Source organism: Pan paniscus, chromosome 11 (genome assembly GCF_029289425.2).
Source record: "Pan paniscus chromosome 11, NHGRI_mPanPan1-v2.0_pri, whole genome shotgun sequence".
Classification (NCBI taxonomy): Eukaryota; Metazoa; Chordata; class Mammalia; order Primates; family Hominidae; genus Pan; species Pan paniscus.
In genome coordinates this window covers 67,812,870-67,834,232 of record NC_073260.2, presented here as the reverse complement: position 1 = coordinate 67,834,232, position 21,363 = coordinate 67,812,870, and the positions used below count along the sequence as shown (strand labels likewise).

General features: G+C 42.4%; 1 long non-coding RNA gene and 1 pseudogene across 1 annotated transcript in view; both read right to left on the bottom strand.

Annotated features, from left to right (window-relative positions):
• Nucleotides 1-21,363, bottom strand: part of LOC134728537 (uncharacterized) — a 103,268-nt gene that overhangs the window by 18,035 nt on the left and 63,870 nt on the right. The window contains exon 3 of the long non-coding RNA XR_010109041.1: nt 530-736. This is a non-coding gene — a long non-coding RNA (uncharacterized LOC134728537). The remainder of the gene's footprint in view (nt 1-529; nt 737-21,363) is intronic.
• On the bottom strand, nt 14,469-17,332 carry LOC100978308 (dermatan-sulfate epimerase-like; annotated as a pseudogene).

Sequence of the window (21,363 nt, the reverse complement as noted above, 5' to 3'; positions counted from 1 at the left end):
ATGCCTACTACGTGTCCCTATAAATTTCCTCTATTTTTGTCTGTTTTCAAATATATGGCCATAAAATGGGTATATCTCAGAATGTAATGAACAAGAAAGGCCCTTTAAGAGTAAATTTCTGTGATTTCCAAATGTTATTTTACAGAGATGCCCTGCTGAAGGATCTGAAATATATGACTTTAGTTATTGACTGCAAATATTCAAGTTGTTCCACAATTTTAGTTAATCTGACTTGACTTTTTTTATTGAAAAAAATTTACCAGATACCTACAAAATGGAAGTAGGCATTTTGTACTGATACTTATTCTTAAGAGAAAGGATATTCAAACAATTTAAGCTATTCAAAAATGGATGAGCTGCTTAGACGTTTTAGCCACTGGCTATGTTCAAATAGAGGTTGGTTGACCAGTTGGTTACAACGTTATAGAGGTGATTAATGCCACAGATGGGAAGGTGGGGAGAGTTGGACTGGGTGCTTTCCAAGATCCGTTCAGTGCTCTGATTCCCTGACTTCCTATGCTCTGCTTACCTGGGCAGTGAAAGATTGCAGGTGGTGCCCTATGAAGAGGAGCAGCCAAATGGCTCCTGATCCCCATGGCAAGAACCACAGGTGCACACACAACCTGGCTGGGTCCAGGGCCACTCACTGACACGTGGCTGGTGGACAGAAGCCCCTGCAGGCAGTAATTCTTGTTCCAGCTGCTCTGTGGGCATTTGGGGCTTTCAACTTTGGTACCTGGATTTAAAAGAAAACAAATTCCTTTCTAAACACTGCAGGTTTGAAATGGAAGCAAATACTGTACATTCTTATGAGCCTGGCAGTGCAGGAAATTACTCCTTCACCTGTTTCCTATTTTGACATTTCATTAAGATGGAATTTAGTGGCTAGAAAAAATAATATTAAAATATTTGACCTTAAAAAAAAAACACTGGTTAGAGTCTTCAATGTTTAGAACTCCCTCTGCTTGTGCTTCTCTTCCTTTTGAAAAAAAAATATAACTCCCAGAAAAGTTGCAAAAAGAATACGTCAAACACCTGTATACTCTCACCTACATTCACCAGTTATTGACATTTTGCTATATTTGCTTTCTCTATATGTACATTTATTATTATTATTATCGTTGGGAACTATTTGAGATAAGTTGCAGATATCATGACCCTTCCCATCTAAACACATCGGCAAGTGTTTCCTAAAAACGAAGACATAGTGCAATGATCAAATTTAGGAAATTTAACACAGCTTTGAATCTCTTACTGAATACAATCATATCCAAGTTTTGCCAGTCTTTCCAATATTGGGGTTTATAACATGTTTTCCCAACCCAGGACTTTGTATTTCTACATAGTTGTCATGCTTTTTTTTTTTTTTTTTTTTTTTTTCTGAGACGGAGTCTTGCTCTGTTGCCCAGGCTGGAGTGCAGTGTGCTATCTCGGCTCACTGCAAGCTCCGCCTCCCGGGTTCACGCCATTCTCCTGCCTCAGCCTCCCAAGTAGCTACAGGCACCCGCCACCACGCCCAGCTAGTTTTTTGTATTTTTAGTAGAGACGGGGTTTCACCGTGTTAGCCAGGATGGTCTCCATCTCCTGATCTCGTGATCTGCCCGCTTCGGCCTCCCAAAGTGTGGGGATTACAGACGTGAGCCACCGCGCCCAGCCAGTTGTCTAAGAAACCAGTTGCTTCTTTAGTCTCTTTTATTTGAGAATGAAAAGGCTCCCAATTTTTGTCTTTTAAGACAACAGCATTTTTGAAGAGCGCAGGCCTATTGTTCTCTAACATGTCTCTGGGATTTGTCTGGTGTGAGATTCAAATTATGCACACACTGTGTCCTTCTCAGTGTGTCACATTAGGGGGCACCTTATTTCAGTTTGCCCCATTGGTGGTGAAGGTAACTTTGATCATGTGGTTTAAGTAGTATCCGTGTGACTGCTCCACTTCTGGGGAATCTCTCCCTCTTTAGAATAAATAATCTATGGGGAGGTACTGGTGGTGTCACCCAGATTTCTTCACTCTAAAACATTTTTCCTTTGTGGTAATAATCTTCAGGAGGATAATTTTAGACTGGGTAAATAGCTTGTTTACAAACAAACTTGTTTTAGCATCCATCCATGGCCCTTGCCTGAATCAATTACAATATTGTTATAATGGATCAATGCTTTTGGAAATGAGAATATTTTCATATCAAGGTTTCCTCGCTGCACTCCCCACCCCCACACATTATCTCCCCTAACACCAAAAGGGATCCCCCAGCCAAACCATCTGGGCCCATATATGCCAGCTATGACTAAAGATCCCTGATAGCCTCTCCTCCCCTCCATCCTCAAGTCTGAGATGTGCCTGGGGGATAAAGCAGCTATGGAGAAGCAAAGAGAGCCCTACACTGAGAATCAGAGAGCTGACAACCTGCATCTCCACTTGGAGGTTCCATGGGTTGCTCTAAATGAGCATGTCCTAAACTGAACTTGCTGACTCCTACCAACCTGTGCCTACACCAGCATTCCAATTTCAGTGAATTCACTGCCATTTACTCAGATGCCCCAGCCAAAGATCTGAGCAGCATTCTGTTACTCCTTCCTCTTCCCCCTTCTCCACATCTAATCAACAACTAAATCCTGTGTGATGAGACTTTCCAAACATCTCCGAGAATTTGTCCCCCTTTCTCCATCTCTATCACCACCACCTGGTCTAGGCTACCTTCACCTCTCACTGGGTCTTCTGCAATAGCCTTCTGCCTCTCCTCCTGCCTCTCCTCCTGCCTCTAAGGTTTTCTGTACTGCAATCCATTCTTCTCACTTCAGCCAGAGTGACCTTTCTGAAGTATAAATCTGATCATGTCCTCCCAAACCTAACCCCCATTAAGCCCTTTGGTAGCTCTCCATTGCTTTAAGAACCATTGGTTAAAGTGGTAAGTCTAAACTCTCTAACATGGTGTACAAGGTCCCTACAACACAGAGTTGGAGGGAAATTTCCACGATGGCACCTCTTTCTTGCCTCGTTTCTGGCCAGACAGATCAAGCTGGGCACAAGCTGACATATGTCTGGAATGTGTTTTGTAGGCATACGAAGTAATCATCTTTTGGGAAATCATGGAAGCAATCTTGACTTGGTCATTTCCAGGACTCTAACTGGATAAAGCTGCCCCCAAGCTGTGGATCCTCTTCTTAGTTGGAAGAGAAGTACCTTGAACAGTTTGTTCTTCAGGACAGGTGAAGCCATTGAAAAAGATAAGCAAACATGGGATGCACCATGATCTCACAACGGGCTTGAATAAGAATGGCTACCACACTTATTCTATCTTTTATTTTTTTGAGACGGAGTCTTGCTCTGTTGCCTAGGCTGGATTGTAATGGCACAGTCTCAGCTCACTGCAACCTCCACCTCTCGAGTTCAAGTGATTCTCCTGCCTCAGACTCCCGAGTAGCTGGGATTACAGGTGCCTGCCACCACGCCCAGCTAATTTTTGTATTTTTAGTAGAGACGGGGTTTTACCATGCTGGCCAGGCTGGTCTTGAACTCCCGACCTCAGGCGATCCATCTGCCCCAGCCTCCCAAAGTGTTGGGATTACAGGCATGAGCCACTGCGCCCAGCCCACATTTATTATATCTTGAGAGAAAAGATATTGCAAACACATTGGATATGACAGAGTTTCACTCTTTTGCCCAGGCTAGAGAGAAGTGGTGCAATCTGGGCTCACTGCAACCTCTGCCTGCCAGGTTCAAGTGATTCTCCTGACTCAGCCTCCCAAGTAGCTGGGATTATAAGCGCCTGCCACCATGCCTGGCCAATTTTTGTATTTTTAGTAGAGATGGGGTTTCACAATGTTGGCCAGGCTGGTCTCAAACTCCTGACCTCAGGCAATCCACCCGCCTTGGCCTCCCAAAGTGCTGGGATTACAGGCATGAGCCACTGCGCCTGGCCTATTTGTTTACTCTTTCTGACTAGCATGTGCATCCCAAATCTCAGAGCAAGCACATTCCTCTGTTTTTATGCTATATTAGTGGTTTTGGGACAAACATGCAGAGAAATATGAAGTCTTGGCTACTTTTTCTCTCCAAAAAGTCAGACTACATTTTAAATATTCTCTCCTTAGGCCAGAACTCTTCGTCCATTGAAGAAACTTTTAAAAATCTATAAGGCACATTTCTTATAAATATTTAAAAATCCTCAAGAATGTTGAGAGCCAGGCAGAATGATAAAGTATGATTAATAGCTACCTCTTACTGAGTATTTACTGTGTCCCAGGTACTATATTAAGAGTTTTCTTTATATTTAACTCATACAATAAGCTTTAAAATTAATTATTTTGTTCCCATTTTGCAAATGAGAAAACTGAGGCACAGAGCACTTCAGCAACTTGATTAAGATCACAAGATTTGGATTTTTAAAATTAATTTTTTTTTGTAGCAATGAAATCTCACTGTATTGCTCAGACTGCTCTTGAACTCCTAGGCTCAAGCAGTCCTCCTACCTTAGCCTCCCAAAGTGCTGGAATTACAGGCGTGAGTTACTGTGCCTGGCCCAAAAAATTAGGAATTAAAAGCAGCACTATCAGATGTCAAAGACCATGTTCCTACTCAGTGTGTTGTCTGTCTCAGCAAGCTCTCATCTTTCTCCTAGAAGCCCACCTCCTTCATTTTAGGACCTTCCCTCCCTCCCTCCCTCCCTCCTTCCCTCCCTCCCTCCCTTCCTTCCTTCCTCACATTTACATTGCTAGGTGTGACTTCAGAAGCCATCTACCACACTTTTTTTTTTTCTTTTTCTTTTTCTTTTTTCTTTTCTTTTCTGTTTTTTTTTTTTTTTTGACAGTGTCTCTCTCTGTCTCCCAGGCATGATCTCGGCTCACTGCAACCTCTACCTCTCAGGTTCTAGCCATTCTTCTGCTTCAGCCTCCTGAGTAGCTGGGATTACAGGTGCCTAATACCACACATGGCTAATTTTTGTATTTTTAGTAGAGATGGGGTTTCCCTATGTTGGCCAGGCTGGTCTGGAACTCCTGACCTCAGGTGATCCACCTACCTCGGGCTCCCAAAGTGCTGGGATTACAGGCATGAGCCACCACGCCCGGCCATCTACCACACTCTAGATCCCAATTGTCCCACTGTTTTCTAGATTTTACCTTCTATTCCCAATCGAAAGTGGCCTGTGCCTCATTCTTTTAGGACTACTGTTTCATGCTCTATAATACCTTTAGTGTCTGGTAGTCAGGTATTCAATAAATAATTATGAACATCACTGTGTGAGACCAACGTGATTCCTATACACATGGGGTTTAGCAAATACTTGTTGGATAAATGAATGAATCCTGGAATAATCTAATGAGCAAATAAATACTAATACACAATTAGTGACAATAGAGGAAGTTTGAGTAGAAGACAGAACATGAGTTCTGGAATAAGAAAGTTGGATTTGGATTCTGGCACTACTATTTGGGTTGTACTTAGTACTATTCACCAAATATTTATGGCTGTGGACATTTCAGGCATTTAGTAGTATTATATCTTGCACTGCTTAGTATTTTCAAATTTGCAAGAGGCATAGGTCTTTGGGATTGGGGAACAAGTCAGGATTTTTAGTTCTCAGGAACCCTGAAGTCATAAATTATTCATTTTTCATAATCTTTTTTTAGATGTATTTGTATAATAATGAGCGGCCATAATTGTGAATACTAAGTCATTTTTCTGTGATAGGGTTATGCTATCAGAAGTTTTCTATTAGAAATGACATAATAATAAATGCATAGCTTATTATTACTGTGAACTGATTTATTGCAACAAGAATATATGTTTCAGTAACATGTAAAAATAATCTTCTTCATATAGACATCTGATACTAGAAAATATTAAAAGATGGAGATAATAACACAAGATAAATAGCAAGTAAAAATTATTACTAAAATGAAATATATTACCACAAATACTTCTATAAGTTATCATTATTAAAATGAAAATGTAGAACCCGCAAAGAATTATTTGCCTAGCCAATTTCCTGCCTTGCATGGACATTTGTTCAATTGTGAGGATTGCACATAAAAGCATCTTCAAGCTGAGCTTTAGAACACCTATTGCTTCAGGTAAGTTATTTGTTTTTTTAATAATGAAAATAAAAATATTTGCTTTTCTTGTCTGCTAGTTCTGGTTTTGATTTTGCCATTGAAATTGATATTGCTTTTGCTAATTCAGGTTTTTGTAGTCTCTGATTTCCTGTCGGAGTCTTCCACAACATTCATATCATCTGCTCCTTGCATTTCTTCAGTTAAAATATTTACAAAGAACTGTAGCCTAGAGGGAATATTCAAAAACTGAAAAACACCAGTCAACATTACTGGGTTGTATTCAAATAATATGACATTCAGATCCCTTAGCAAAGTTAACAGCACTAAATAGAACCATGCATTGAAACTGCCAATTTAAGGACATTTGTTTTCAAAACTGGTTTCTTAGAACATCACTCATAGGATTTGTATGAAGTACACTACACATACAAACTTACTGATGTTTATTTGCAAGAATGAGTCACCCAGCAGGCAAAGCCATGAATACACACTTACAATATAACAATGCTACAAACAAGACTGATTAGATGATTCTCACTTCTCTAGTCCCTCCTCCTATCCTGGTTCCCAGAAATGTTGACCTTAACCTTTGATTTTCCCCATTAGCATTTTTTGGTCTTGCTTTTCGAATCAACATGAGTAACATGTCTATGTTAATTCCTATGCTTTAATTCTTATGGAAGAATCATAATACTCGTTTTCTGTTTTCCCAACTTGTCGACTAAATTTCACTGGGACTTGGAATTTGGAAAAACATATACATTTACAGAAAACTGCCAGGAAGGAATTCCCTCATGGAAATACTACCGCTGCCTTTAAAGTTATGTGTGCCCATGTCACAGGGTTTAGGCAATTGGACATGGAAAGGAGTGGCCTGTGTTACTTTCAGGCAGAAATTTTGACGATGATTAAGTGACTTGCCGTGTTTCCTTTTCCCTGCAGCATTGAGCATGGACGCACACGTTGTTAGAACCTCCAGAACTAGAGTCCCTGAGTGACTTTGATAAGCTGAGACCGCTAATAACTCATGTCAAACATATAATATGCATGAACAAGTTTTGTGAGGTTTTGGGGTTGTCACTACAGCATAACCTACAGTGACAGGCCCCATGCATCAGGCAGATTACATACCCTCCCTGAGTTTCAATTCTATTATTGAAAAAGAGGAAAAGTAATTTTCACTTTATTTTTTTTTGTAAGGACTGTCAAGATAAGTGCATAGCTTTGAATAGGTCTAATACATAATAAATATTCAATACATTTTTCCTCTCCAAAGGGATAAAGAGAATATTCTAGAAACATATTATATTTAAAAAAATGGGAATCAGAATGACATCAAAATTCCCAAATGCAACATTGGCAGCTAGATATCCAAGGGGCAAAGCCTTCAAACTTCTGAAGGAAAAGTTCAGACACAGCTAAACTATCAATTAGGTAGAAAAGTCTATACCTAGCCAAACTATCAATTGAATATGAGGGTAGAATGCAGTCATTTTCACAAAAATTTGTATGCTATGAATCTTTTCTCTGGCAGTACTTCACCAAAATGAATGAATTATTTGTCCAAGAAGAATACATGCGGTCTAGGAAACAGGAGAATCCAACCTAAGACAGAGGGGATTCCTGTGAAGGATTTTCCCAGATTGAAGTCTGGGCAGAGCCTTGTAAGTAACTGGCTAGTCTGCAGCAGGAGAACAGGACTCAAAGGGAGACATAATCAGGAACAGTGTTAAACTGCTAGGGAACCAGACATATACGGAAAATGGTGCTGAGAGGGAGAGTACATTCTATTGGAGAGTTTGAGAATTCATGACAGTACACGACTAAGCAAAAGAAAAAATATATACATAAGGCAATTACTAACTCCATAAACAAGAAAAAAATTCAAAAAGAAAAAAATGAAGTCATAATAGACTCAGCAGAGAAGATTTGCAGGGTTGTAATAATTTATTTACTAATTACTGATTGAATCAGAAATTTAAAAATAATTGCCAAATATAGGTAGAACAGAGGAGGAGAAGTCAGGAGAGGATAACTCTTCGTTTTTCAAATTAGGATATCAATAGACTATGCCTAAAATTGGTAACAACAAGAAATCTACTATCAGTAGGTTATTTTAAAATACGGAGGTGTGTCCGGAATTGGTGGGTTCTTGGTCTCACTGACTTCAAGAATGAAGCCGCCGACCCTAGCGGTGAGTGTTAACAGTTCTTAAAGGCGGCGTGTTAGGAGTTTGTTCCTTCTGATGTTCGGATGTGTTCGGAGTTTCTTCCTTCTGGTGGGTTGGTGGTCTCGCTGGCTCAGGAGTGAACCTGCAGACCTTCACGGTGAGTGTTACACCTCTTAAGGCGGCGCGTCTGGAGTTGTTCGTTCCTCCCGGTGGGTTCGTGGTCTCGCTGGCTTCAGGAGTTGAAGCTGGCTTTATGAACTGGCTACTTTATGAGCTGGCTACAGCTCATAAAGGCAGTGTGGACCCAAAGTGTGATCAGCAGCAAGATTTATTGCAAAGAGCGAAAGAACAAAGCTTCCACACTGTAGAAGGGGACCAGAGCGGGTTGCCACTGCCGGCTCGGGCAGCCTGCTTTTGTTCTCTTATCTGGCCCCACCCACATCCTGCTGATTGGTAGAGCCAGTGGTCTGTTTTGACAGGGCGCTGATTGGTGTGTTTACAATCCCTGAGCTGGACATAAAGGTTCTCCACGTCCCCACCAGATTAGCTAGATACAGAGTGTCCACACAAAGGTTCTCCAAGGCCCCACCAGAGTAGCTAGATACAGAGTGTCCATTGGTACATTCCCAAACCCTGAGCTAGACACAGGGTGCTGATTGGTGTGTTTACAAACCTTGAGCTAGATACAGAGTGCCAATTGGTGTATTTACAATCCCTGAGCTAGACATAAAGGTTCTCCACGTCCCCACCAGACTCAGGAGCCCAGCTGGCTTCACCCAGTGGATCCCGCACCAGGGCTGCAGGTGGAGCTGCCTGCCAGTCCCGCGCCCTGAGCCTGCACTCCTCAGCCCTTGGGTGGTCGATGGGACTGGGCGCCGTGGAGCAGTGGGCCGTGCTCATCGGGAAGGCTCGAGCCGCACAGGAGCCCACAGAGGGGGTGGGAGGCTCAGGCCTGGCGGGCTGCAGGTCCCAGGCCCTGCCCCGCGGGAAGGCAGCTAAGGACTGGCGAGAAATCCAGCGCAGCGCCGGTGGGCTGGCACTGCTGGGGTACCCAGTACACCCTCCGCAGCCGCTGGTCCAGGTGCTGAGCCTCTCATTGCCCGGGGCTGGCAGGGCCGGCGGGCTGCTCCAAATGCGGGGCCCGCCAAGCCCACGCCCACCCGGAACTCCAGCTGGCCCGCGAGCGCGGCGGGCAGCCCCGGTTCCCGCTCGCGCCCTTCCCTCCACACCTCCCTGCAAGCTGAGGGAGCCGGCTCCGGCCTTGGCCAGCCCAGAAAGGGGCTCCCACAGTGCAGTGGTGAGCTGAAGGGCTCCTCAAGTGCTGCCAAAGTGGGAGCCCAGGCAGAGGTGGCGCCGAGAGCAAGCGAGGGCTGTGAGGACTGCCAGCACGCTGTCACCTCTCAGAGGCAGCCATGCATGATAGCTCACACCTGTAATCCCAGAACTTTGGGAGGCTGAGGCAGGTGGATCCCCTGAGGTCCCGAGTTCGAGACCAGCCTGGCCAACATGGCCAAACCCCGTCTCTACTAAAAATATGAAAAATTAGCTGGGATCGCACCACTGCACTCCAGCCTGGGCAACAGAGCGAGACTCCATCTCAAAAAATAATAATAATAAAAAAAGGGAGGCATGTGTCAGAGGAAGCATGGGACAGATTTGAAAGCAGTTGCCTGCATTTAGGGTTTGAGACCACTTTTTTCTGTTATAAACCACATAGTGCTGTTTGACTCTTTAAAATATGGACATGTACTCACTGTGAGATGGTTAGTTACTATTTAAAAATTAATAAGTACATACCTAAATCCATAAATATTTATATATTTACATAAAGCCCTGGGCTCCAGACCTAGGTCAGCCAGTGGCAATTTCTGTGACCTGAGTAAGTCCTTTCATCTCTCTGGGTCTCAGTTTCCCAATTTGCAAGCAGAAGGTTTGAACTCTCTGGCTATTGTACCACCATCACTATTATCAAGTGATAATATTAGATATCACTAATTCACTATCATCAAAACACAAACTTGTAAAATATCTTGAAAGTTTACAAACACATTCTTTTTATTTGCATTTTTTTTTTTTTTAGACGGAGAGTATCGCTCTGTCACCCAGGCTGGAGTGCAGTGGCACAATCTTGGCTCCCTGCAACCTCCGCCTCCCAGGTTCCATCAATTCCCCTGCCTCAGCCTCCCAAGTAGCTGGGATTACAGGCATGTGCCACCATGCCTGGCTAATTTTTGTATTTTTAGGAGAGACAGGGTTTCACCATGCTGCCCAGGCTGGTCTAGAACTCCTGACCTCAGGCGATCTGCCCGCCTCGGCCTCCCAAAGTGCTGGAATTGCAGGCATGAGCCACTGCTCCTGGCCCCAAACACATTCTTTTTCTTAGATAAAATACTAAAACAAACCAAAATATTTTAGATTACAAAAATGGAAGTACAAAGGCTTGGACATATTTATTGGCCTTTTTTTTTTTTTAATGAAGTGGTTTCAGTAGCCAGGCAAGCTTTGTATGAGCTACACTTTTCACTCTAAACAACGTGGATAAATATGACCTTGAGTGTTCTCATTTTCACATGCCCCATTTTTCCTCTCAGGACAGTTTTAATAGTGATTAAACCAGAATTTAGTGTCCAGATGAGCACACGGGGAATAATCTTTTCACTGAAGAGCCCCGTATGTCCATTGCGCACCTTAGAGGTCTTGTGTGGAACTAATGAAGCACTTTGATGGCTCAGGGATTTTCATTAGAGGGAATTCATCTCCACCTCACCTCAAGCTTCATGAGCCATTTCTCTAGCTGTGCTAAACTCCCAAACAAGTAGCAGCAGAGAGCATTTCCAAAAAAAGAGAGAATCAAAGTGGCAGCTACTCTAAGACAGAGCCTCCCCTCCAGTTTCTGCCTCCTGCAGCTTCTCCTACCTTCTTCTCTGTTCTTTTCATGCACACCACCCACACAGTCCGTTGCAGATGGATACATGGTTCCGGTGATTTAACCTTACTTTCTCCACTTAGGCCCCTCAGGCGTGATTTGTTCTTCGGAGTCAGAGCTCACTTCCCCAGCACCAGTGGTGTGGCTGTGAGCAGGTGATGTTAGCTGGGTATGATTTTTAAAGTACCATTTATTTATCTGGCAAGAGCAAGCCCCAGTGATCCACCTCCATTAAAAGTTCAATCCAGAAGAGTGAATCTGACAGCTCCAGACTTCCGGCCTCAGAGCTCTTGATTAATTTTTGTGCCCAGAGTCTGAGGCGAAAGCAAGGGCGGGATTTCCTGGGTGGCTGTTGGAGGTGCATTTGGAGGCCATTACTGCCCTTCCAGCTTCTTCACTCAATTATGCTGAGCTGAGGTTTGTCACACTTTGCATAAGCGAACTCGATGAATACTTAAAAAGCCTTATTCTCATTTTACACGTGAAGAAACTGAGGCACAGGGTGGTGAAGTGGCTTGCCGAAGTTTGCACAACTAGCAATTGGTGACGTCCGATTGGAGCTGAGGTCTGTGTTGCTCTAAAGCTCGAGTCTTTTCCACTTGGGTTGCGTCTCTCATCTCCTTGAGGGCACTGCCTGCTCTGTGTCGCCAGGACTGGGCTGGAGGTGGCCACTGGGGTTTCATGCAGAGGGTCAGAGATTTGCTGAGTGAATGTGGACTGTCCCTGCTTTGGCTGCAGAAATATCTTTCCTCATTCTTGATCGCCCTCAACTTTTTGAATCCCGGGTACAGGCTGAGAAGTGTCTACAGGTGACATGCAGAGTACCAGGACAGAATTCCAGTCCAACTTGGTCACAAAATGCATGTGCTTTTATGCCAAGTTATTGGACATGTGTCTAGAGGCATAGAGTGACTTCGCTGCTCTTAAATTGTCTTCTTTGCCGTGCCTTCTGTTTTCATTCCTCCAGCTCTGTCTTCCTGCTTGTGGTGGAACCAAAAGTCTCAGTGTAACCCTGTTCCCTAGACAGGTCTGATATCTTCTTGGCCTTGACACTGAGGACTGGTTTAGAATCTGGTTTGTACTGTCCAACCTTCCAGTTTGGGAAGATAAGTCACAGGACATCGTCTTCTAAGCAGCAAGAGTAGCCCCTGGGATAAAATTGCTGACATCTCTGTGGGGCCTCAGGGTCCTGGGACTCATGCGAGTGCAGGAGGCTCCATGTCTTTGGAGGCTGCCTCAGACACATTCTAGCCTCAACTGAATGAAACCTCTGAGTTTGATTTTACATAACTGCTCTTAATACTTACTTTAAAAGAAAAGAAAAAAAAGACCTGGCAAGGACTATAAATGTTTTATTTTAAAGTAACCTTTCTTGGATATATTTTTGGTGGGGGGAGGGCACAAATAGACTTCAAATATATTACATATTCATTGCAGAACATTTAGGAAAAAAAGAAAAGCAGAAACAAGAAAAATAAATATTTTCTATAATCCCAACAACATGAATAATATTTTAAAATATGCATAGGCTTTTATTCTTTATAGACCTATCTATATTCACTTTTCTTTATACAAATGGAAATATGTTGCATTTACTGTTGTGTTACCTGACAGTAGTCTAGTTAACAGCCAATTCTCTCCATTCTGGTTTGTGAGCCAACCCTGATTTTGTTGAGACGTAGGACAGCCATGTGCTGTAGGGAAAGCTGGAACTTTCTCCAGCCTGAGGGAATGAAACTTAATTGGTCTAGGTCATTCTTAATCATTCCTTTCACCTTGTCAGTGATGGACTTGGGAGTAAGCATGTGACATTATTTTGGCCAAAGAGACATCAGGGAAGTCCTTAGGGAATGTCTGGGAAAAGTTTCTTTGCTCTTTAAAAAAAAATGACTTGTAGGAAGAAACTTCCGTTTTCAAGTCTGGGTATTGTCTGAATGTATCTGAAACAATGGCAGCCAATTTGCAAACATGGGGGATGGGGGAGCAAGCTTGATGAACAAGATCAGCTGATGAACAAGATCAGAACCAGGACTGCTATTCCTTTGTTAAACTTCTGAATTAACCGATGTTGCAACCATTCCCAAACTGGACATCTTGATAGATGGTAAAATAAATAGCTATATTGTTTATGCTGTTTAAATTTTTCTGTTACTTATAGCCAAAAGCAACTTATCTAACAGAATTTCTCTTGTCATTAGATATTCTTTTTTTTCATAATAGAAAATATTTTATTTTGAAAGTTTTAGTCATTGGGTCTACAACAGTTTTCCATACAAGGAAAATACAGTATTAAGTTATTTGTAATTGTCTTACATACTGAACAACCAATGAATGCATACAAGTAACCAATTATATGTGTGCAGAGACTAGCATCAAGGAAATACTCATTCATAGATACATGTTTTCTAATAAAATATATTTTAAGTTTTTGATGATCTTCTGCTATCATTTTTGCTATGTTATCTGAATAGCCATCCAGATCTGTAGTAAAAGATCTCGTTAGCTACATAACTAAAGAAGTACTTCCCCAAGGAAGCTGACACCATCATACCAGGACTTACAACATTTAGCTTTTTTTTTTGAGACAGGGTCTCACTCTGTTGCTAGGCTGGAGTGCAGTGGTGCGATCTCGGCTCACTGCAACCTCTGCCTCCCTGGTTCAAGCGATTCTCCTGCCTCAGCCTCCCGAGTAGCTGGGATTACAAGCGCGCGTCACCATGCCCAGCTAATTTTTGTATTTTTAGTAGAGACAGAGTTTCACCATGTTGGCCAGGATGGTCTCCATCTCTTGACCTCGTGATCCATCTGCCTCGGCCTCCCAAAGTGCTGAGATTACAGGCGTGAGCCACCGCACCCAGCCAACATTTATCTTTCAACATGACTATACCATTAAAATTTTTAAAATATTTCTCAGAATTGTGTTCTTCAGTCTTTTCCATAATATAGTATATGGAAATTGCTAATAGCATTAAATTAATATTAATAAAACCCAATTCTATCTAAACCTTTTTCTCATAAGAAAAAATATTACTTTAAAAAACAGACTTTTTGTTTCTTCTAAAAGTAGTACTACTTGGACTGCTCAATTGCAATGCCAAATACTTCTGGAAACACCATAGGACCACCAAGCTATTCCTATTGCCTTGATAAATTCCTTTCCTGCTCCAATTTCTCCATGTTCCTGCTTTCTTGTGTCAAAATATCTTCCCTTAATTTGTTAAAATGAATCTGAGGGAAAAAATCTGATAAACTGGGGTAATAAATTTTTTTTTCATGGACTTTTATGATCACAAAATGACCAGGCAACTTATAGCTTCAGTGCTAACACTGTGATTGAGAACAAGAGAGTACAACCACAATAAAATACAGCTATCTGTTAGAAGAACTGCATAAAGACATCTTTGGCCATGTAGGTTGTGGGCCATCTGGAAAAAGTCAGTTGTATTGCCAACATGACAAAGAAAATAGCAATGTTCAGGATGAGGAACAATCTGGTATAGGAAGCAGATAGTGATGAGGCCCTGCTACGAGTAGTTGTCACCATCCATGCCTGTCCAACCCGGCCTTTCATCAAGCCCCATTTTTATGTTTCTCATATGTTATATCTGCAAAATCTAAGAGGTTTTTCATTTCTTCATCTTCATTTATGGGTAGTTCTTTCTGTGCCTGAATCTGAGCTTTCTGTCTAATCTTTTTCTCATTGACCTCAATCTGTGCAAAAATATCAGGGACAGCATCCACAAATTTATAGCATTTGCCTGCCCTTCGGTTTTTCTTTGACTTGCTTTGCTGCTGCTGTTGCTGTGTTATGGCAAAAATCCTGTCGATGGCCTCTTCAGCCTGTCTCTTATCTGAAAATCTCAGCAGCCGGTCAGCAGTCTTCCTAAAGCTAGCTGGTTCTGGACTCAGGAGAGTGTCTGCTTCTCCAGCTGAAACACTGGCTTAAAATGCTGCAGGTTCTGTTCCACAAGAGCAGCATAGTCCTTCACCTCAGGGACAATGCTGCTCTTGATGGCTGAATTCCGGTCAAACAGAATTTTGTGATGATCAGCAATGACCTGTGCAAAGGCAGACTGTCCTGCGGCCTCACCTGTCCACAGGTACATTGCGTAGGCATGTTCGCTGGTGGCTATGAACACATCCAGTTGCTGAGAGTCTCCGTGGATGGTGAAGCTCTGAACATCTATAGTGACCCTATGAAGAGGTAAGCTGGCCTGGTGATGGGACTTCAGAGGTGCATGGTGACATTCACATAGTTTGTCCCATTGTAGGGATAGCTCCCAGGATATGTCACTGATGCAAATGTTGCTTTCTTGCCGTAGCCAGTATTGTCCATCCAGTACTTTTTATAGAGACCATTTCTCTACCTGATGAAAGCCCCATGGACACCATCTACCACAGTCTCCTCAAAAGGAACATCCACATTGTGGAAGAAGCTCGCTGCTGTCTCCAGGGGACTCTCCTCTCCCAGGTGTATTTGGTCTACAAGGAGAAGCAGCTGTGGATGTAGGAGGATCAGATTCCTCTGAACATTCTTCAGGTTGAGCTGGAGGTTATAAGCTCCCACACCTTCTCCTCAGATGAAAACCACCCCATTTTTCTCCTCTGCTGCAACCACTATCCCCTGACAGCTAGCTGCCAGGTCATGCTGGTATTTAGACCATTTTGATGAACAGTGTTCTGTGACTTGACCCTTCCAGGGAGAAAAGCAGCTCTTTGACACAGCTGCGGAAAACATCAAAACATTGTTGAAGAAGGTGTACTTTGGCCTGTACAGAGCCTCAATAATGAAAGGCACACAACTGGGAGCAAAAGTAAATGAGTTTTGATCATAATGTTCATGGCCTGTCCTAAAATTTCTCCATCCTTTGATCCAATCTTTGTATTTGTTTCTGTGGACAATGTCACATATTGCATGTCACCCCAGTTTTCCAGACTTGAAAGAGAGGAAAGATTTATTGATTTCAGCAGGTAGTGCACTTCAAGTCACGACACCCAGTCTTCAAAATAATGCAGCGTAGGGGTGCCAAAGTCTGGAGGAGGAACTGATTTCAAGCTGGCATCATACCAGAGAAATTCTGTGTGCAGAGTGCACCGGCGCTGCCCTTTGGACAGTGTTCCTGGACCTTCCACCACACAGTTCTTTCTGATTTGGTCAGCTAGCCAGTTACCACTGCTGTTACGCATGATAAATTTATCAAGGAAAACTAATTGGCTTTCTGGACCATAAAATCAGTTGTAATTTGAGTCCTCAATAGCCACAGTCCTTTGAAACCCTGGCAGGATGGTTCTATACATAAATGCAAAGTGTAGTTTAAGCCACGGATGGCCAACATGGTTGATGTTGAAGTGCCTCTGGATGAGAAACATGTATTGGAAGAGTGATCTAGTTGTGTAGCTTCCATACACAACTCTTTCATAGAGGGAGCCATCCATCATCTCCCTGAGCAAGACCAGAGATTTCTCCATGATGGTCAGAACTTGTTTGGTCCATAAGCAGGATTCTTGAAGATATCCTTGATTCGTCAGTACTAGGCTTCCTGTGAGCAAAGCCATGCAGTTGGTGGGCTGATGATCGTGCAGGTATTGAAATCCCCGTCCTCTCCTGTATGAATTTTCATACATATACCCTGAGGCACTGGCAATCACTTCAAGAAACTTCTTCTGTTGTGTCTTGCTCAGGTAGTTGTGCAAGAAGTCATAAGCAGTGGCAAAACCAACCAGGGAGTGAGCAAGCGGGACCTCATCCCAAGGAGCATCTTTCACCAACCAAATAGGCTGCACTGCCATCCTCTCCATGTAGACTTTGGCCATGTCTTGGGCTTCAGTGTCCTCAGGATACAGCACACAGAACATTGCCAAGACACCCAAGTTGTTTCCATAGATTTCATTCTAGCGGGCACTGTAATCCTTGGGATCCCAGGGAGGGAGGTATTCCAAGGGGCTGCACAGCATCGTGTGCACAGCCTCCGTGAGGCGGGCTGCAATGTGCTCCTGCCAGCTGGCCGCCCTGAGCTGCAGCTCCGCCACCTCTGCCCTGAAGTACAGCATGGGGTGGCTGTTGTGGCTGGCATTGGTGAAGGGAATCATGACTTCTGGGTTCTTGTCGGTGATGTAGGCTGACACAATGCAAAGCAAATATATGAAAAACACACACAGGAGCACCCCTGTGTGTGAGTCCTCATCGTGGCATCAGATCTCCAAATCTCCAAGGCAGCCAAAGCATCTTCAAAACATCCGCTCCCCGCCGAGGCTCCGTCCTCTCCAGAGTCGCCTCTGCAGCCTCCAGAGCCCGCTCCTGGCCCCCCTCACTCCAGGGCGCCCGGGCTCCCAGCCCCCTCGGAGCCAAGCCCTCGCACTGTGAGTGTTGGTGGGCGCCGCGCCCGGGGATGCGCTGCTGCAGCCTCGGGCTAATATCATATCTAATGATATCATTAGATATTATTATACAATATTATTTTAGATGGCCTTGTACTATTCTTTTTACTCACATACTATAATTCATGTAACCACTTCTTTTTTGTTGTTGTTTTAGATTCCCATGTTCCTGCTATTATAGCATTGCTGAAGTGGCACACTTGTGCTCTTTTCTTATGTCCTTAGTTTAAATTCTGGGTTAAATGTTATGAACAATTTTAAGGCTTTTTGTGCATATTCTAAGTTTCCTAGAAGTTGGTATTAATGTGTTTTGTTCTAACATTTAAACATCTTTCCAGTTAGGGTCCCAGCCTCTCTCTCTGTGTCTGTCTTTTGTTTTTAGCAGCGATGTCAATCACTATCAAAAGAATCATTGTCAAAAACTACTATTCCTGCAAGTGTGAACTTAGTTCCTAAAATGAGTTCTGTTTAAGTAAAGTATGACTTGTAATAAACTTTAACATTTTATATGTTTCAATCACATTACATTGAGTTCAAATGATTAGAATCTTACGATGTTGGATTCCAGGGCCAAGTAAGGTTATATGTTGGGGCTGATGGTTCTTAACTCTGGCTATTATGTTTGGAATCACCTGGGGAACTTAAAGAAAATGCCTTTAATGATGCATAATTGATGTACAATAAACTACACATATAAAATGTACAATTTGCTAAGTTTTAATATGTATATACACCCATGGAATAATTCCTATAATCAAGATAAAGAGCGGTATTCCATCCCTCCAAATTGCAGGGTTCACCATCCTTGGTTGCCTGATGGTCAGTGTCTTAAAGCCCATTGTTTCATATATTTTCTCTGCTTTTCTTTTTCTTTTTTTTTTTTTTTGATTGACTCAGGTGGGAGGGAAAATCCATTCCCTGATACTCCATCTTAGACCGAAGCAGATATTTTCCATCTGAGGAGCTTTTAAAAAATAATCTCTAGGCTACACCCAAGACCAAATGAATTCTAATATTTGGGGGAAGGCCTTTTGTATTAAAGTATAATTTACATGCAATAAAATTCATCTTATTTAGGGTAAAGTTTTGTAAATTTTGCCATATGCGTACAGTCATGTAACTTACAATCCACATAGAACAGGTCCACGCCCTCTCCCAAATTCTTTTATGCCCCTTGGTAGTCAAGCTGTCCTTTCACCCCAAGCTCTTGGCAGCTGTTGATATGTTTTCTTTTCCTATAGTCTTGTCTTTTGCAGAATGACATGGGAATGAAATCATGTAGTATGTAGTTTTTCAGTGCGGGCCTCTTTCACTTAACATAATGCATTTGAGATTCATCGGTTTGGTTGATACAGCGTGTCCATAGTTCATTTTTATTGCTGAGTGTTACTCCATATGGATGTGCCACGATTTGTTTCTCTATTCCGCTGTTGAAGAACATAGCCTTAAAAAGCTTCCCCAGGTGATTCTAATGTACCTCCGGAGTTGAGAATCTCTGGGCTAGATAAAACTGCTCAATAGTCTATTAAGGTAAATATTAGGCCCTTCCCTTGTGGTCTGTCTCCTTCAAATCACATCATCCTGTATCTGTAGACTCCTCTGCCTTATCAAATAACTCATGATCTAGTGTGTCCCCCGGTCAACCCAGCCTATCCCTTGGAAACATTTGCTCATCCACCATATGTGCCAGTCTCCCTACTGCTCATTTGCATGCACTCATCAGTATGCAGATCTCTCATATCCAACTTCTCAGAAGATTCCTCTTAGATTTCTAAGATGATGGCATCCAATTGATAATTAATGTTAATGCTTTAATGGTATATTAGGATTCTCCAGAGAAACAGAATCATATATACATATAACAGAATACATATGTATACATATGTATTTATGGTAAGAGTTGGCCAACATAACTATGGAGGCTGAGTACTTCCACAATTTGACACCGGCAAGCTAGACAACCAAAAAAGCTGGTGGTGTAACTTTAGTCTGAATCAGTCTGAATCAAAAGGCCTGAGAACCGGGGTACGGTTGGTGTAAGTCCCAGTCTGTGTCCAGAGGCCAGAGAACCAGGAACACTGATGTCCAATGGTGGGAGAATATAAATGTCTCAGCTCAAGAAGAGAGCAAATTTGCTTTTTTCCCGCATTTTTGTTCTATTTGGACCCTCCATGGACTAGATGATACCCAACCACAGTGGTGAAGATAATCTTCTCTATTCAGTTTGCTGATTCAAATGCTAATCTGTTCCAGAAACACCCTCACAGACACATGCAGAAATAACATTTTACCAGCTAGCTATCCTGGCATCCCTTAGCCCAGTCAAGTTGACACATAAATTAATCATCAAAAATGGGTAATGTTGGCTGGGTATGGTGGCTCACACCTGTAATCCCAGCACTTTGGGAGGCTGAGGCAGGTGGATCATCTGAGGTCAGGAGTTCAAGACCAGCCTGGCCAACATGGTGAAACCTCATCTCTACTAAAAGAATACAAAAATTAGCCAGGTATTGTGGTGCACACCTATAGTCCCAGCTACTCGGTGGGGCTGAGGCAGGAGATTCTCTTGAACCTGGGAGGCGGAGGCCGCAGTGAGCCAAGATTAAACCATTGCACTCCAGCCTGGGTGACAGAGCGAGACTCTGTCTCGAAAAAAAAAAAAAAAGAGTAATGTGACAGGGGTTAATATCAGGCTGGGTTTCTTGGAAACACTCAAAAAGTATAGCATGGAGATGCAGATCCTTTCAAATCCTCTCTTCAATTTTAGCTGTATGTAATCCTGAAGCTAGATTAGTTGTAATCCAAAAGGATGATGATTTTTAAAAATTAAAATGCACGCACACAAAGTTCAACATTAGATGAAAGTGTTAAAAGCCCTCCCCACCCTGTAGCACCAGTTCTAAACTCAGAAGTAACATATATTTATTACATTTATAAAAATATAAATATATTTTCTAGTATCTTTCTAGAAAATCTTTCATGTGTATATCAGCATACAAAAATAGATCTATATTTTATCTTTTAAAAATTATTTATTTATACAAGAGGGATTTTACTATGCACAATGTTCTGTGCATTGATTTTTTTCCCTTAATATATTATGGAACTCCTTTCACATTGTACCTACCTCATTTTTATTTTTCAGTGTGTCAGATGAGTATGCCATAGTTTATTTAACAAGCTTACTGTTAATAGAATTTAAATTGTTTCCTTTTTCTATGTATGTATTTGCTTGTTTTAAAGCTATAGCCAAGTTTGAAAAGTGACACTTTTTAGAATCCAATTTTTGTTTCAGAATAGTTTTAAATTTACAGAGCATTTCAAAGATAACAGATAGAGTTTCCATACACACTTCATGATGGTTCCTCTTTTATTAATTTCTTACATTATTAGTATGGTACATTTGTCACAACTAATGAACCAATATTTATACACTGTTACTAATTGAAGTCCGTACTGTATTCAGGGCTCCTTAGTGTTTACCTAATGCACTGTTTCTGTTCCAAGATCCCACCCATGATACCACATTACATTTGGTCATCCTTGTCTCCTCAGGCTCCTCTAACTGTGACAGTTTCCAGACTTTCTTTGGTTTTGATGACCTTGACATTTGTTTTTGTTTTTGTTCTGATGGAGTTTTGCTCTTGTTGCCCAGGCTGGAGGGCCATGGCATGATCTCAGTTCGCCGCAACCTCTGCCTCCCGGGTTCAAGCGATTCTCCTGCCTCAGCCTCCTGAGTAGCTGGGATTACAGGTCGCCACCCTGCCCGGATAATTTTGTATTTTTAGAAGAGATGGGGTTTCTCCATGTTGGTCAGGCTGGTCTCAAACTCCTGACC